The sequence below is a fragment of the Poromitra crassiceps genome (genome assembly GCF_964638095.1).
Source record: "Poromitra crassiceps genome assembly, chromosome: 3".
NCBI lineage: Eukaryota > Metazoa > Chordata > Actinopteri > Beryciformes > Melamphaidae > Poromitra > Poromitra crassiceps.
The window spans coordinates 8,201,860-8,216,090 of record NC_139625.1 but is presented as its reverse complement, the minus strand read 5'-3'; the positions used below and the strand labels follow the sequence as shown (position 1 = coordinate 8,216,090).

The 14,231-nt window shown below is 43.3% G+C and overlaps 1 long non-coding RNA gene across 1 annotated transcript; it reads right to left on the bottom strand.

Annotated features, from left to right (window-relative positions):
- Window positions 1–3,389: 3,389 nt before the first annotated feature.
- Window positions 3,390–13,942, bottom strand: LOC310773727. The gene is made up of 3 exons (XR_014552557.1): window positions 13,777–13,942; window positions 10,890–10,953; window positions 3,390–3,458 (listed from the first exon to the last, which is right to left on the bottom strand). It is a non-coding gene; the product is annotated as an uncharacterized lncRNA (long non-coding RNA).
- Between the last annotated feature and the right edge of the window lie 289 nt (window positions 13,943–14,231).

The window sequence follows — 14,231 nt, the reverse complement described above, 5'->3', positions numbered from 1 at the left end:
CCCTTTTCCTCATTCAAGCGGGATGGAGAAGACATGATGACCCGCCCTCCTCTGCCTCTGATTGGCTAGTAGTAGTGCTTGTTTAGGCATGAGGAGTGATGATTGGTTGGGTTAGGGTAAGAATATCAGGGTAAGCCAATCAGAGGCATAGTAGGGCGGGCGGTTCGTGCCGCGGACAGCGGGGAGAGAATGGATCTAGCGGGGAAGAGCATGGAAGAGGCAGAGCGCTGGAGAATATTTGGAGAGCTGCAAGTGAAGGCGCACAATTTGCCGCCCCTCCAAGTGCCGCCCTAGGCGGTCGCCTATATGTACGAACCGGCCCTGAGCCTAGCCAACTGCATATGTGTCAACAATTCCAGCTCTGAAACAATATAAAGCGATGATAAACGTTTCCAGTCAATGCACCAAGCAAACAGCAGGACCGAGTGAGGGCCTGTACACAGTGCATAGGAGCAGCGGTTTACGTGAAAGGAAGGAATGGGAGATACCAAGTCCAGTCACCATACAGGTAAACCATAGATATAAATAGGGGAGTAAACACAAATTTTGGAACGAAAAAACGCATTTAAAATATATACAAAATACAAAAAATGAATGTTGTATAACCCTCCCTAAAGCCAAAATAAAAAACACAAGTCCCTCCCCAGTACTCAAAAAAATATTTGATACCCCTCCCCCTTTCTGCACCATACCCCCCCTCTCATAAACAACGAACAGTCCCTTACTACTTTACTACTACTACTACTTACAGTAAGCCACTTACATTGCTTACACCCCCCCCATTTTATTTTCTCCTATTAGTGCTTTTTCTTATCCTGGTAGCTGCTCCACCCTCTGTCGATCAAAGAAACACAGTGTTGCACTGTGCAATCATTAGATTGCTTGATTCTATCATTTATATAATTCTCACTCACCTCTTCACTTTCTACTTGCAGTCCTGCCTCGTCGCTGGCTGGCACCTGTTGGGGCAGCTGCTGTTCCTGCTGAGTTACAGACACCATAAATTATTTTTCTAACAATTAAAAATGATTTCATGAACGTGTTGAGTGAAGAAGCACAGTGGTGGACTGACTGCTCACTTCAAATAACACGTACAAAATTATCAATGCTATAATGGTGAATTTGGTGATATACCACGTAGGCTATATGTGCTAATGAAAATCAATATGGCAATATTTCATGACGTACTCCTTGCCAATGTGTGCATTAATGCAGATAATGCTTTATCGATACAGAGAGAGAGAGAGAGAGAGAGAGAGAGAGAGAGCATGTGTCAGCACAGAGACCTGTTAACCTGCAGAGTGAAAAAAGAGACAACCTTTCCTCCCCCTCTCCTTCATTCCCTCCCGACATTCACGGCTTTCACAGGCTGTGTGAAAGTGTGTGCATGTGTGTGTTTACCCTGCATATTAGACACAAAATGGCAGCTCTGAAATAGGCCTACTGTGCATGCTCACAACAGGAGAGGGGAGGAGAGAGGGAGAGAGTTGTGATGTCACACGGGCAGTTGTGATGTCATCAGTGATCTCAGCGCCCTATGACATCGGGGGAGAGAGGGGGCGGGGGGCATATAACGTTTAGTAGGCTACCCAGCCCAATAACTGCCTCATCTCCTAGTTATAAAGCCTACAGTAGCCTAGCCAGGGCCGGCGCGTGCCATTCTGCCGCTCTAGGCGAGAACAAATTATGCCGCCCCCAATTGGCAACACCATACCAGCATCAAAGTATGCATGACGCAATATGCAGGCATTTTGCACATCCAGATAGCCTACCTACAAAAATAACGCGCCACAGGTCTGCATAATAACTCCAATAACCACAGCAGTCATGATACAGCACAGATATTTTCCAAATAATCACATTTTTCAGACCCTCAAACTATGCAAATCTCTCTTATCTACCACTTTCTCATGTGCATAAAACACGGAATGTGCGCACGGCGGCGCAAGCACAGTAATATAAGACTCACAATGTATTTAGCCTATAGCCTATATCATCAGCAGATTCACAACTTAACAAAGGTGAGTTGTTGTTATGAGCTGTCGGCAAATAAAGCTTGTTTACCTTTCAGAAGTGGACACCAGCGGGGGCTGCGTCAGCAAAGGTCTTTAAATAAATCCAATCATCCTCTATTAGGATTCTCTCTGCCAGTTCATTTTATATGGAGATTGTTGCCAGTCCATTAAGTCTGTCTTGTTTCATTGTAGGCTACTACTGCAGAGATAGTTTCAACTTTGAGAAACTTCAGATATTGTATCTTGGAATTTTGGTCTCTCCAATGAATGGGCAGGCAAAGTGCGCACTGCGCACCGCACAGGGAAACAGATTGTTTTGGAACCCAGAAACAACGTTAGAAATATCGCGCTAATTTACTGATTACACTAATACTGGTACACACATATGAGCACATGGCCTAGGCTACCTTAACCCAAAGTTAATGATGTAAATTAGTCTACTTGTAGGCTACCGGTATGTCCCTTTTCCTCATTCAAGCGGGATGGAGAAGACATGATGACCCGCCCTCCTCTGCCTCTGATTGGCTAGTAGTAGTGCTTGTTTAGGCATGAGGAGTGATGATTGGTTGGGTTAGGGTAAGAATATCAGGGTAAGCCAATCAGAGGCATAGTAGGGCGGGCGGTTCGTGCCGCGGACAGCGGGGAGAGAATGGATCTAGCGGGGAAGAGCATGGAAGAGGCAGAGCGCTGGAGAATATTTGGAGAGCTGCAAGTGAAGGCGCACAATTTGCCGCCCCTCCAAGTGCTGCCCTAGGCGGTCGCCTATATGTACGAACCGGCCCTGAGCCTAGCCAACTGCATATGTGTCAACAATTCCAGCTCTGAAACAATATAAAGCGATGATAAACGTTTCCAGTCAATGCACCAAGCAAACAGCAGGACCGAGTGAGGGCCTGTACACAGTGCATAGGAGCAGCGGTTTACGTGAAAGGAAGGAATGGGAGATACCAAGTCCAGTCACCATACAGGTAAACCATAGATATAAATAGGGGAGTAAACACGAATTTTGGAACGAAAAAACGCATTTAAAATATATACAAAATACAAAAAATGAATGTTGTATAACCCTCCCTAAAGCCAAAATAAAAAACACAAGTCCCTCCCCAGTACTCAAAAAAATATTTGATACCCCTCCCCCTTTCTGCACCATACCCCCCCTCTCATAAACAACGAACAGTCCCTTACTACTTTACTACTACTACTACTTACAGTAAGCCACTTACATTGCTTACACCCCCCCCATTTTATTTTCTCCTATTAGTGCTTTTTCTTATCCTGGTAGCTGCTCCACCCTCTGTCGATCAAAGAAACACAGTGTTGCACTGTGCAATCATTAGATTGCTTGATTCTATCATTTATATAATTCTCACTCACCTCTTCACTTTCTACTTGCAGTCCTGCCTCGTCGCTGGCTGGCACCTGTTGGGGCAGCTGCTGTTCCTGCTGAGTTACAGACACCATAAATTATTTTTCTAACAATTAAAAATGATTTCATGAACGTGTTGAGTGAAGAAGCACAGTGGTGGACTGACTGCTCACTTCAAATAACACGTACAAAATTATCAATGCTATAATGGTGAATTTGGTGATATACCACGTAGGCTATATGTGCTAATGAAAATCAATATGGCAATATTTCATGACGTACTCCTTGCCAATGTGTGCATTAATGCAGATGCTGCTTTATCGATACAGAGAGAGAGAGAGAGAGAGAGAGAGAGAGAGCATGTGTCAGCACAGAGACCTGTTAACCTGCAGAGTGAAAAAAGAGACAACCTTTCCTCCCCCTCTCCCTCATTCCCTCCCGACATTCACGGCTTTCACAGGCTGTGTGAAAGTGTGTGCATGTGTGTGTGTATGTTTACCCTGCATATTAGACACAAAATGGCAGCTCTGAAATAGGCCTACTGTGCATGCTCACAACAGGAGAGGGGAGGAGAGAGGGAGAGAGTTGTGATGTCACACGGGCAGTTGTGATGTCATCAGTGATCTCACTCGAGCAACTAAATGAGCAGTTCAGCAATTGTGCGCCGCGCGTGCCAGTTGGGCAGCCGAGGCCGCGCAGCGTCCGAGCTGTGTATGAGAGCCCGCAAAGCGACGATGAATGAATGAATGAATGAATGAATTTTATTATGGATAACGCAGACAAACATCCAAGGGATAACATGAAAAGTGTTATACACTTATATTTCCATCATGGTCCCTGATCTTAAGAACATGACATACACTAATATAAGAGCATCAGATAAAACAATACAAATCAGACAAAGGATAAACTGGGCCCTATCTCCCACCTGGCCTTAAAAAAGCGTTTAAGGACAGGCGCAGCACAACTTGTGGGCGTGGTCAAGCGCATTCCATATTTTCCCCTCGGCGCTAAACCCATCTGTTAACCACTTAACCATGCCTTTTAAGCGTAGAATTATTCACAACGTGCTCATTGGAGAACAGCAATAAACAAATCACAAGCTTCCCTTTTAAGCTCCAATTCCACGGAGCGATCCAGTCCGGTCAGAAAAGCCCGACTAAAGTGCTCTGAGCTCCCCCCTCCCTCTTTCATCCCTGTCTCCATATATTATTCCATATTATTATGCTTCTCAAACAAATCTCACTGAAGTTTAAATACAGCAAGCATGTGAATATGCTACAACAGGGCTATTCAATTGGCGGCCCGCAGGCCGAATCCGGCCCGCCAATCAAGTCCGACCGGCCCGCAAATATATATATATATATATATTTTTTTACAATTAAACCTCATTTACTTATTACACTCGACTGGTTGTTTTTCAGATGTGATGTGAATCTAAAGTGAACTAAACAAGTCAGATCCACTATAAATGTTTTTCAGTAGATGCTGTGATGTAGCCACAAGAAAGGTGCAATATTAATGTTTTTCAGGAGATGGCGATGTGATGTAGCTAATCAAGAAAGATGCATTATAAATGGTGTTTCAGGAGATGTGTGATGTTGCTAGCTATAGGCTCTAAACAAGAAATATGGTTCAAATGTTTATAGTAGTTTTCCTTTCTTGTTGCACTACAATGTTAGCCTAGGTAAACCCAGCCCCCACGTGACCTGCTCTCTCAGTTCCCAGTCACTAGCGTCTAGACTCCGGGCCATTCACAACGATTTCCGCGGCGATTGAAAGACTCCCGCAGACCCGCAGCCAATGAGTGACGGCATGACTGCCAACATCAGTCCTGCCGTGATCGGCCAATCAGAGAGTGCGTCTTTGTCAATGACGTGTAACAGCTGCAGCGGCTTAGCACTACCTAGCCGTTAGCATTTGGCCTCTCTAAAGCATAGCTCCCGAGCTAGCTACTAGCTGGCTAGCTATATGGCTATGCAACTACGTGAGGAAATTCAAGTGAAAACAGCTGTTGAGGTTGAGGTCTGTTGATCAAAATAACACCTAGCGTTATCGAAATCGGATTTTAGCGGACCATACAAGCCAGGGCTTCAGAGCTGATCACCTGGACACATTTTATGGCGAAATTATCTGATAAACTTGTCTGTGCTGCTCTGTGGTGATCAGCTAATGTCTTCATAGCATTGTGATTATGATTTAATGCATTATGGAAGATAAACGCTGGTTTAACATAATTAAAATAATTCCCTACCAAACATGTAAAGTGACGCTTCTGGGCAGTAGACCATTTGGGCATAACATTATGTAATGTGACATGAGATCACCACATTTCAATAAATATAACGTTTTTGCACATTTGAATGCTGCTGGTCGTTTGTTTAATGCTGTATATATTGGATATTTAAAGCTGATACACAACACAATTGTGTTGAGGTAATTCTGCAAAGCTCAGTTAAAAATATAACATGTAACACTTTACACAATCAAATCTAACTTATTCACAGCAATACACAGTCCAGTAGTACAGTGGGCTAATTGTTTGAATTATATCGAAATATATTTGCATGGTGTAGCATGTAATGCAGATAATGTAGCTAGATACTCTGACACAGAAAGGCAGACAAGCTAGCAGCAGGGATCTTGTCACACTGATTCCAGATAAACTCCTCTGTCTAGCCAGCTATACAATATTATTGTAGCCTACATAATACCACAAGCTAAATACAGCATATGCCAATGTAAGGCTGGGTAGCATTAGCTAACGTCATCCAGGCTATACAGTAATAGGCTATTATAAAGTTTTCTCTCTCCTGCTGCAGGTAGGATGATGCACATAAATATAGCCTACATTATGTAAAGTCATTGCATAAATGTGTTTTTTATTGTAAAACTAAAATGTGAAGTAGAGCCAATTTATTGGAGCGGACATCACAGTAGGAGATGCCGGTAGAAGCGTAGAAGCGCGTTACGCTGTCACTTACCTAAATCACGTTAAATCGACGAGGGGTATATATAGACCCAGGATTACATATATGTTTCACATAGGGTGGTGTTTTCATTTGATGTTTTATTTGGTCCAATATTGAAATGTTATACAATTGCAGGTTGTGTTACCATTACACAAAATTGAGATCTACCTTCATATCTATTTCGGCTCATTTGGTTGCTATTTAGTAGCGAAATACAGTAGCACAATGCATGCTGGGAGGAAGTGAACAACAACAAACCATAACAAACGCATCACAGAATGAAGCCTAAGCTGGTAAGTCTGTTAAGATAATGTTTAGCGAATATAATTCATAATCGTTTTAATAATAATAATAATTCTAGGCAATGAAGACAAAACCCAAGACTGTGTTACAGTAGGCTAAGTGTATCTTGTCCTATAATTGACTAGACAGAGGTTGAAGTACAAGAGATAACATTTTAAAGTTTACATCATCTGCAGATCACCAGATTTGTTGTAATTGTGAACACAAAGGGAGCAAAGACATGGTTTTCAAGTATAACACAATGTACAACTTTTATTCAAAGACAGGATTGAAAAATATAGGTCACTTGTATTCACTTCAGACAAGACACTACGTTAAAGTCTGAAATTTACCTAGATTTGCTATAAGAATTGACATTTCAGCTTGTCACCTGATGTAATTATTAATGGACAGTAGCCTACAGTAGTAAAGATTTTGAAAATTTTGATTAATCAATCCAAGTCAGAAACAACATGTGCTGTGAGCCTTTTACAATTCAAAAACCTTACTTCCAACAATTAACTAGCCTGCACTAACTACTGCACAGTATCGTGTACAAATATTGAATGCAACAGTCTCGTTCTGGAGCGAACCCCTCAGCTGAATTCACGTTGGAATATGATATCAAGGCTTGATAGATTTGATTGTACTCATACAGCAGTGTGGAGCTTAACATCTAGCTAGGTTGCATCTGGAATATGATCTGGATTATGTATAATATACAGTATAACACTACGCTCACTATTTCATGACATTCACGTTAACGCTATAGCCTCCAAAAATCTACTGTAGCTAGCTAGCGTCAGCTACATCTGTAACCACGCTGAAATGCGAGTGCATTAACGTTATTTCTAGCTAGGTCAAACACACCTTACCGTTATGAGTGTGGCCGTTTTTGATTAACATTAAGTCCACGATCATTTCCGGGCTGTAGCAGAGTCGAGCCCCGGAGGCAGCCTGGAGCTCTGAGAGCTCCAGAGGGGTGCGCGATGCACTGCTACCTGCCCGACACCCTGCATGAGCTTGATTTGATTTGTTTTGTCTGGTACTATTCAATATGATTTATGCAGATAAGACAGCGTGTCCCTGAAAACTAGATCATATCACTGTATAGATGATGACTGTTCTTCACAGCCACAAATATCTCTCCAGATCTGCGGCCATCTGCAGCAGGGATCGAGGTTTGGGTCCGTGTAGACAGTTGTCCTGTTCCTCTTTCATTCCCTGACCACCGTCACAGGAGTCATTGGCAGAGGCGATGTTCTCTCTTCTTGGAAGCTCTAATAATATAAAACGTAGCAGTTACTGTATGTTACACGTGGCTAACGTTAGCTAGCTTCTGACATGTTTTTCTAGAATTCATTAGATCGTTAAATGCTCCCGTATTCTAGCTAGCTAACGTTACCTCGCTAACCCCCACACAGCCGATGAGGAAAAGTCATTCATTTATCGAATGTCTTTCTTACCAAACACAATTACGCTAGTTTCTGAGATAATATATAGTGTGGCATATACCTGTGAATAACATATTCTTACCTGGAAATCACACATCGATCCGTAGGCCAGCTCTGAGTCTGTTTACATTTCGGGCGGAGGGGGGCTTGGTTGGTTGTAGCTGGTTGTAACCATTTGCGTGCTAGCAGTACTGAAATGAAAAGTGTTAGCTCGCTTGCTAACAACAAAGGTCGCAGAGCGATGACGCCATCTGCTGCACTGCGCATGTGCTCTGTGCACAAAGCTGGTTGGATGAAGGTTGCGTAATGGAGCGGTCTATCGGGGGGGGGCCCAACAACCGCAGGAAATCGTTTAGCACAGGCGGGGGACCAGACCATAGTGACTGAGAACAGGTCTGAGAGCAGGTCACGTGGGGGATGGGTTTACCCAGGCTACTACAATGTTACAATGCTGTGAGACGGAGCTGAACACAAAAGATGCAATATTAATAGTTTTTCATGAGATACTCAGTATTTAATACTAATACTAATACTAATAATAGAAAAAGAGAAGATACTGAATAATGACATCACAACAGTATAATCCTAATGTTAATTTAAAATTAAATATTCTTCTAAATATGGATAAAAGTTAAAAAAACATGAAATTTTCTTCGGGCAGCGTCGAGATTCTATTCCTTACAGCACCCCCTACTTAATAATAGTTCCAGCTTGGCTGCGAAAATGTGGTGGCGCATTGTGTCAAGTGTACATATAATGGCTCAGGGAATGGTCCAGCCCCCGGTCCCTTAGGTTTCTGACAATGTGGCCCCCTGAACAATTTAGTTGAATAGCCCTCCGCTACACTATTAAGATCAAAGTGAAAATAATGTTCTAAACGCATCGGCTAGAAAAATATAGCCCATCCCTGGATGTCATGATGAGATTAGATTGGTGAAGCTTTGGGCAGAGTGATGATCGTTTTCTCTCGCTACCTTTTCTTCTCCCCCACTGCACAGGTAGGATGATGCAACAGCGTCTGAATGACAGGGGCTCAAAACTACGGTATACATGTAACAACTTTTTTTTCCATCTGTCTTTGTGCCTGATAGTGTCTACATAGGCTATAAATTAGTGGCCTTTTCCCCAAAATAGTGATGGTTCTGTCATTCTGTGGTGTAGCTTACATTTCAGATAGCAGTGCGCTATAGGGGCAGAAATTGACACACGAGAGAGAGGGAGAGAGAGGGGGCTGGGGCCGGCGAACTCTGCTGTGTAAAATTAAGCGACACACAATTGGGGCATGTGACTATACTGCGCAAGTAGCACAAGTGTGACAGCCCATGCAGTCGCAGGTTGAGAGGAACGAGGATTCTCGGGGGGGGGGGGGGGGGGGCTGTGTCCTCTTCTGGCTCAGACATGTAAGGTTGGACAACACTGATTGAGCTTGCCGCATCCATTACTTGCAAGTCGTAGTTACTCTCTGGCCCCCACCACCCCCTCGCCCCCTCCCCTCCTCCTCTCGTGGCTTGAGTATTGTGGACACGCTCACACCATCCGCGGCAGATGTAGGGTGAGAAATTCTAATGGATTCTCATGACTTGTCTCTTGACTGTCAAACCTAAATGTATATACTTTGAGACGTTCATCATCATTCAAATTTGGCTGGTGGCTTATTAACATAGTGTGTGTGGTGTGGTGTAACTGTGTAACTGTGGTGTGATGAACTCAAAATGCTTAATTATTTTTGGTTTCCAGAGACTTTAAGTGTAAGGTATTTGGGGTAAAAAGAAAGTAACGTAACTAGTAATGTACCTAGTTACTTTTTGAAAAAGTAATCAGTAAAGTAACTTTTATTACTTTTTTAAGGAGTCATCAGTAACTAATTACTTTTCCAGAGTAACCTGCCCAACACTGAACATGTGTTAAGGTGTTTACAGCTCACAGAAGCCTCACTCCTCTTCTGGAGCAGAGACTCAACGCCAGTTATACATCCCTTAAAGTAAGCCGCCTTGCTTGAAAAGAATGTTCTAAACGCATCGGCTAGAAAAATATAGCCTATCCCTGGATGCCTTGATGAGATTAGAGTGGTGAAAGTTTGGGCAGAATGATGATCGTTTTTTCTCTCGCTACCTTTTCTTATCCCCCACTGCACAGGTAGGATGATGCAACAGCCTCTGAATCACAAGGGCTCAAAACTACGGTATAACAACTTTTTTTTCCAACTGTCTTTGTGCCTGCCTAGTGTCTACATAGGCTATAAATTAGTGGCCTTTTCCCCAAAATAGTGATGGTTCTGTCATTCTGTGGTGTAGCCTACACTTCAGATCTGATGCTTGCAGTGCGCTATAGGGGCAGAAATTGACACGCAAGGAGTGAGAGAGAGGGGGGGGGGGGGGGGGGGAGAGTGAGTGCATCCCCGGGGCCGGCGTGCTGAATCTGCATCTATGCTGCATCTCCGCTGCGTAATTACGCACGCAGTACCCACCAATTTAGTCCGTCATCTTCCCGCTAAAAAAGCGATAAATTAACGCCAGGGGGGAAGATAGCGTTAGGCCGGTATTTAAGGCCGAACCACCCATTCTGGCCTATTCTGGCACTGCGCCACGCCTCTTCAGCGTTTTTTTTGTTGCGTTTAATGCCAGTTTAGCGTCTAAGGCCAGGGGGAAGATAGGGCCCACTACAGTAACATTTTCAGACTGTGGAAAAAAGTGGAGGGTCCAATACAGCCTTCTGAAAAAGTGCAGGGGACATGTCCTCTTTGAGTCTCTGTCCCCCGCTGTGTGTCTGTGCCCCCCCAACCCGTAAATTACGTCCTTACCTCTGATGGCTCTGTGCTCTTTGACTTGTAGCTGCGTATAGAGGCCTCTATTACAGCAGCGTACCTGAGAGAGAGAAGGAGTGTGAATGAGTCTGTCTGCTTTGCTTCAGCACCACCAGAACCAGCATACAACTAGTCTGGGCACCTTCCACCCCACTTTGTGTCATGGGGGCGTAAACCAAGGAAACAGGAAACAACACCGGAAATAAGTGCGCCAAAAAACGTCTTTGTTGCCGTTAGCTTGACGCGGCGAGGTTACGTTAGCTAGAGCCTGAGAAGAACAACAACACAAGTTGTATAGTAGCCTTAGCACATTTCTAGTCACTGCCGAGGAAGGTTTCTGGAGAGCCAAAGACAATGGAGTACTCTCCATGGGAAATCTTATGATCAATGTCCATGTCTTTCCCAGCACAAGCAGCAGAGATGCTTCAACTGTTGTACTTGATCCTCCATTATCGATAACAGCGGACAGACAACTAGCGTTATAGCTATTCCATCAACTGGCCATTTGTTTGAAAAGTAAAGCTTCCGTATTGGCTTAAAATATGTGATATTGTGAATCCACGATGTTTCTACAAGAACTTCTTCAAAAAACCTTGTTCGGTACTTTTGTTTTGTTGTTTGCCGTTTTATTTTCTTATTCGTTGTGTCTGATTGTCAAGTTAACGAGCTATTTCCGCTGTTGTTTCCTGTCTAGGGCGGGCTCTAGGCCAGAAACAGGCAGGTTGACAAAATCACTTGTGGCCAGGCTCTTTCTCGCCGAGAAGAGCCTGGTGACGCGAGGTTAGCATACAACTGACAAACAAGAGGCATTTAACACACCAAGGGGTCATTTTTACCCCTTTTTTTTCAAATGCATCGAACTGTGAAAATAAAACCCCTGCATCTCTCAGTGCATGACTTTTCCTAAAATGGTTTTATTGATCATTAGGTGAATTATGGGGTGTGTGTGATAAAAAGAAAAATAACTATGGTCATTTATACCTAGAACCGCCAAGAAGTCATTTTACCCCCTCATATAAAACAGCTGTATAATGACGCGCACAACATTTGCTCCATCCATTACTCAAGATGTCTTTTGGGCTTGCCTTACAGTAAGCTAGATTAGCCACATACAGTATCCTATCTTAGAAAAAAAGAGACATCACAGTAACAACAGAAGAAGAATGAATGTCCAGAGGCAGTGAAAATGCTTCAGGACATGAGTGAGGGAGAATCTGATGGGGAGAGCTGACTGATCCTTCATTTTCACCTGATGCTGAAAAGTCTTCATATCAGGAGGAGTACGATCCTCCACAGCGTAAACAAGGCTTCTGGTGACAGGTCATGTTACAACTCAACTTGAAAATGCATGACTCTAGCTATACAGTAGCATATAGCCTATATAATATACACCTCTGCTGTCAGAGCACAATGACAGCAGCCACTTGTTTAGTTTGACCAGACTTATTTATTTGCCACATTCCATGTAATTTTAGCAAGTTTCAGCTGAACTCATTCTACATATTTATATTCTTTAGTGTCGGCTCAACCTGCAAGTTCTGTGCACATTTATATGAGACAGGCAGGCAGGGGCAGGATGGTTAGGAAAGCTATCCAGCCGGGACTGTGCAGGAGAGCGTAGCATTTAGTAGATGTTATTTTGTGCGTGTGTGTGTGTGTGTGTGTATGTGTGTGTGTGTGTGTGTGTGTGTGTGTGTGAGAGAGAGAACACCGTTTCTTTATCGCCATTAGCATAACTAAAATAGTATAGGCCTATTAGCCTGTAGTTATTATCCAAAATGTGTTTTAACTGTGTTTTACTTAGGCCTAATATTCTTCTTTTATAATAATTTAATTGTTTAAATGTGTTAATTATTTTTGTTTGTTTGTTTGTTTGTTTGTTTGTTTGTTATAGCTTACAGTTTATTGATGAATTGTACAATTTTATTTTTATATTGGAATGTTGGCGGTTCTAGTGTTAAGATGTCTCATGTCCCACCACAATCGCCATGATACAGTAAACATACAGTTGTTAAACTATTTGAAAAATAAATATTATATATTATATAATTATAATATGTATATATTATATACATATTGTCTTTGCATAACACATTAATTGTAGTATTGCGCTCCTAGGCATTTATTGTTGTCCAGGGCTTCCAGTGAACGCTGATGCGAGCCGTGACTATTTTAAGATAGGCTGTCAATACTATAAACCAGTGGTTCTCAACCTTTTTACACCAAGTAGGCTACCACCTCCGAAATGATCAGGTTCTAAATGATCAGGGGCACGGTGGCTCAGTGGTAGAGCTGTCGCCTCGCAGTCAGAAGATCCTGAGTTCGATTCTCGCCTGGGACACTGCAGGCGCTGTGGTTGTGTTCCCCCCATATCTTCAGTGCCTACTGCCGAGGTGGGGTATCTCGTTGTAAGGGCCTTTCTCTATGTGTGGAGTTTGCATGTTCTCCCCGTGCTCCCCCAGGGGGGTTCCTCCGTATATAACCCCCCCCCCCCATTAAAAACATGCAGAAGATCAGATCGTCATCGTCATCCGACCAGTGACGACAACATCCGAAGTCGGTGTGCATGCACGCACACACACACAGACATACACACACACACACACACACACACACACACACACACACACACACACACACACACTCATTGAATGTTGCCTTTGCAGTTCATATAAATGTGAATGTTTCCAACAGGAGGCAGATTGATGTTAGGGTGGAATTTTAAAAGCTGTTTGGAGGAGCTTTCTGAAGCAACAGAAATGCTTCTAATTTGTATAAAACTTAGTTCCCATAAGTTGCACTTAGACCCATTCTTACAGGTGTAGTCCTCCACCCATACTACTCAGAGTGTGATCAATAGAAACAAAAAAAAAGTTTTGACAACCTGAGGAAGATTCCCAGAAGGAGCACATGCATGATCCTGAGTGAGCGCCGGCCCAGGCACTTCTCCATCTTGGTCCTTGTCTCATGATACATCAGCAAGCTCCAGATGTTAACGAGAACCCAGGCGCCCAGCAGAAATGCCAGCAGTAGACCCAGGCTGATGTAGTACTTATTCTGGTAGAACTCCACAGCTACATAAATATCTGATGCTATGTCCAACATAAAGAACAGCAGACCCCCGAAAAGTAACAGGATGTCCATGAGGGAGGATTTGGCCATTTCTGTCGAATCTACCTGCAACTGGCAGTGCTATGCTGTGTTCAGCTGTTTACACCTCTTCTTCTCTATCTCTCTCAAACTTCTCTCTCTCTCAAAACTGAAAGGGAGCAAACAGTTCAGTGTGTTTAAACATGACTCCTCCTTTCAAACTTCCTGTCTGTCTGTCTGTCTGTCTGT